Here is a 4629-nt window from a genome sequence, read left to right on the forward strand (position 1 = left end):
TAACAGGGCTCCAGACTTTAGTAGGCCCCAGACCTTAGCACAACTGACTCCATAATGGAAATACCATTCAAGCTATAAAACTCAGCACAGAAACAGAACCAGCAGCCAAAACAAAAACAAAGACCTAATCCATCAGAGTGCATTGTTCTGGGAAAGTCTCTAAATGCACTAACCTTCTTTTTTGGCTTCTGTAATTCTGCTTCTAGCTAACTGTTCTTGTTAACTGAAGTATGTCAACCCAGAATATGGCTTTTGTGCTTAAAAGCTTATCTTGAGAAAGGCACTGGGCTACACAGGGAGGGATCACAAACACCCAGTGTAGTCACCATCAGGCTAATAAAGACTTTCTATTGGCTTAAACCACGTCTGACCAGCCTTCTCTGGTGAATATCCCACAACAGGGATAACCTTGAATTCCTGATCTTCCTGCTTCTGTTTCCAAGTGCTGGAATTACAGGTGTGTATCACCACACAGTTGGGGGCTCTGGAGATGAACCCCAGGCCCTTACTGCATACTAGGCAAGCTGTTTTACCAGCTGAGCTCTGTCCCCAACCTCCCGACTTTACTTTAAGTCTTGTAAACCACAAGCATCCTTGGAGCAGGGTAGCTTAGAAAGCCACAGAATCCTATGGAATCAGGATCAAGAGACTTGATTGAGCTGTGTTCTGGGAGTGGTGGCACTCATTTCTTGGGTATGTACTCTTCTTTATGGAACCATCTCCCGCTACAAGCCCGATCTCAGCTGGAAAACATTCCTTCTCTGACTCCTCACTCTGATTTTCGGCAGTCAGGTGCAAGGGTCCAGCTTTACTTCAATGGTTCTCCCTACGTGGGGGTGGGGAGCTACTGCTGAAAAACAGGAAATGCAAAAAAAAAAAAATCTTCTGTGAATTTCCATTACTGGCCAAAGAACATAGGATCTTTATGCCTCCCCATTGCCTCCAGGAAAATTAGCTGATTGACTGGAAATGAAGCCAGGAGACAGCTCCAAGGCCAGGGACACTGGTCTCCACGGCCCCTTCCTCCTAAGTCAAGCTGTCTGCACTGGCCTCGATCTGTGGAAAGGGCTGCTGGAGTTCGTTGGCTGTTTGCATAATTTCCTCTGCCTTCTCGGGTCACATACAAGGATGCCACATGGTAAGTTTACCTTCTTTTATCCTACCAGCTGTCAATTGTTTCAGAGACTCAGTTATCAACCCTGAGAGTAGAGAGGTTTCTCCTTCTACCACACCAGCCACATGGACAGATCTGACCCTCAGTGAGTACTGATTGATTGGTAGATAGGGCTGGAGAAATGTCTCATTGAGAAAGGGCATTGGCTACTCTTTTAAGAGGATCTGAGCTTGACTCCCCCCACACCTATATGATGCTCCACGACTGCCTGGAATTCCAGTTCCAGGGGATCCAACACCCTCTGCTGGCTTCTGTGGACACTGAATAGACATGGTGCTCAAAGATGCATGCAAAACACCCATACACAAAAGAGAAAATTAAAATACTGGGAACCAAGTATTCAAATATTTGAACCTATTGAAGTACATCTTATTCAAACCACCACAGCAACTTAGGCAATTTAGTTTGGTTTAGCTCACAGTTCCAGGTTCTAGCCCAAGTTATAGCAGGAGAGTCAAAGCAAGAGAAAATTTGAATAGCTGTTCTTACCACATTCCCCAGTCAGAAGAGGATGAATGAATGATTGCATGTTCACCCCCAGTCAGAAGAGGATGAATGAATGATTGCATGTTCACCCCCAGTCAGAAGAGGATGAATGAATGATTGCATGTTCACCCCCAGTCAGAAGAGGATGAATGAATGATTGCATGTTCACCCCCAGTCAGAAGAGGATGAATGAATGATTGCATGTTCACCCCCAGTCAGAAGAGGATGAATGAATGATTGCATGTTCACCCTCAGTCAGAAGAGGATGAATGAATGACTGCATGTTCACCCCCAGTCAGAAGAGGATGAATGAATGATTGCATGTTCACCCCCAGTCAGAAGAGGATGAATGAATGATTGCATGTTCACCCCCAGTCAGAAGAGGATGAATGAATGATTGCATGTTCACCCCCAGTCAGAAGAGGATGAATGAATGATTGCATGTTCACCCCCAGTCAGAAGAGGATGAATGAATGATTGCATGTTCACCCTCAGTCAGAAGAGGATGAATGAATGACTGCATGTTCACCCTCAGTCAGAAGAGGATGAATGAATGACTGCATGTTCACCCCCAGTCAGAAGAGGATGAATGAATGATTACATGTTCACTCCCAGTCAGAAGAGGATGAATGAATGATTGCATGTTCACCCCCTTCAGAAGAGGATGAATGAATGATTACATGTTCACCCCCAGTCAGAAGAGGATGAATGAATGATTGCATGTTCACCCCCTTCAGAAGAGGATGAATGAATGATTGCATGTTCATGTGCTTGTTTGTGCTCCACTGGATTTCTCATGATCAGGCCCTGCCTAGGAAATGGTGCCACCCACAGTGGACTGGGCCTATTTACAGCAGTGAATTTAATTAAGCCAGTACACCATAGGCCAACCCAATGTAGATAACCCTTCACTGAGACTAAGGAATGACCCCAACCCCTCACTGAGGGATTCGAGACAGTTGCTCTACATACTGAACCATGACCACATTTTAAACAGTTTTATGCAAATGGTATCATAAGTCACAGCCACTGTGTTCTGGAGGCCTACTTCCAGAATTTTGCATTTCCCAGGCAGCAACTTTGCACCTTATAGTTACTAACTCTACCTGAGGCAGACCAGAGGGACTTACTATTCCCAGGGTCCTGGGGCAACAGTTTATTCTCATCACAATGCTGTTACAACATTGTCAACAATAGGTCTTTATGATAAGGACCTCTTTTATTGTTTATCCTTGCCTTGTGCTGGAGAGATGGCTCTATAGTTAAGAGCACTGGCCACTCTTGCAGAGGACTCAGGTACAATTCCTAACAAACTATGTAACTCCAACAAGGATAGTGCCCTCTTCTGGCTCCTAGGGTTATAGCACTTAAATGATGCACATACATACATGTAGGCAAATACTTATTTGCTCTCTTGCTCTCTCTCTCTCTCTCTCTCTCTCTCTCTCTCACACACACACACACACACACACACACACTAATAATAAAATATTAAAAACACTAAGGTGTTGGGTGCAACTTGTCTCTCTACTTGACCACATAATTCTTTTTTTGTTTGTTTGTTTTTGTTTTTGCTTTTTTGGTTTTTTTCGAGACAGGGTTTCTCTGTATAGCCCTGGCTGTCCTGGAATTCACTTTGTTTGTTTGTTTGTTTGTTTGTTTGTTTGTTTGAGACAGGGATTCTCTGTGTGTAGCTCTGGCTGTTCTGGAACTCACTCTGTAGACCAGGCTGGCCTCAAACTCAGAAATCTGCCTGCCTCTGCCTCCCAAGTGCTGGAATTAAAGGTGTGCACCACCACTGCCGGGCAAATGATTATTATTTTTGTTTGTTTGTTTATTTATTTATTTATTTATTTAGTTTTTTCGAGACAGGGTTTCTTTGTGCTCAGTCTGTAGACCAGGCTGGCCTTGAACTCAGAAATCTGTCTGCCTCTGCCTCCCGAATGCTGGGATTAAAGGCGTGTGCCACCACCGCCCAGCTACCACATAATTCTTTCTTTTGAAATTTTTCATAGTAATTTTTGTTACATGTGCACTGATGTTCAGCCACATACATGTCTGTGTGAGGGCACCGGTTACCCTGAAAATGGAGCCACAGACAGATGTGAGCTGCCATGTAGGTGCTGGGAATTGAACCTGGATCCTCCAGAAGAGCAGCCAGCACCCTCAAACTGCTGAGCCAACCCCCAGCCCCTACATATTTCAAATAGCAATTTTTTTAAACTTTCTTTTTCATTACATTTTGGGTGTGTGCCACAGGTCATTTGTGGAGGTGAGAGGACAACTTACAGGAGTCTGTTTTTAAAATCCACCACATAGGATCTGGGAGTTAAACTCAAGCCATTAGGCTTGGTGGCAAGCCTCTTTACCTACTGAGCCAAGTCACTGCCATCATTTTCTAATTTTTATCACCTCTGGTGCTGGCTGCTATGAGTACCAAGTCTGTCAGTTATATGATCCTTCTTTGGCTGTTGGCTACACTACCTTCCTGAAATTACCTATTACCTTGTGTGATGGTTTGTATATGCTTGGTCCAGGGAGTGGCACTATTTGGAGGTATGTCCTTGTTGGAGAAGGTGTGTCACCCTGGGCATGGGCTTTAAGACCCTACTCCTAACTGTCTGGAATTGAGTCTCCCACTCTCAACTTTCAGAGGAAGATGTAGAACCCTCAGCTCTGCCTGCACCATGCCTGCCTGGATGCTGCCATGCTCCTGTCTTGATGATAATGGACTGAACCTCTGAACCTGTAAGCCAGCCCCAAGTAAAGGTTGTCCTTATAAGAGTTGTCTTGGTCATGGTGTCTGTTCCCAGCAGTGAGACCCTGACAAAGACACCTGGCTAAGATCAGATTGTTCAGCGCAAATCTGATAAAGCTCCTCCAGCGCTGGCCTTTTCATAGCTTCTGAATTTCTTGGTGGATTTTAATTTTAAATGTGTGTGTGTGTGTTGGCCTGTGGTTGATATCAG

General features: G+C 44.6%; 1 long non-coding RNA gene across 1 annotated transcript; it reads left to right on the forward strand.

Moving 5' to 3' along the window:
* Positions 1 to 387: 387 nt before the first annotated feature.
* Positions 388 to 4348, forward strand: Gm30550. The gene is made up of 3 exons (XR_377166.3): positions 388 to 457; positions 947 to 1138; positions 4314 to 4348. It is a non-coding gene; the product is annotated as a predicted gene, 30550 (long non-coding RNA).
* The last annotated feature ends 281 nt before the right edge of the window (positions 4349 to 4629 follow it).

Source organism: Mus musculus, chromosome 5 (assembly GCF_000001635.26).
Source record: "Mus musculus strain C57BL/6J chromosome 5, GRCm38.p6 C57BL/6J".
Lineage (NCBI taxonomy): Eukaryota > Metazoa > Chordata > Mammalia > Rodentia > Muridae > Mus > Mus musculus.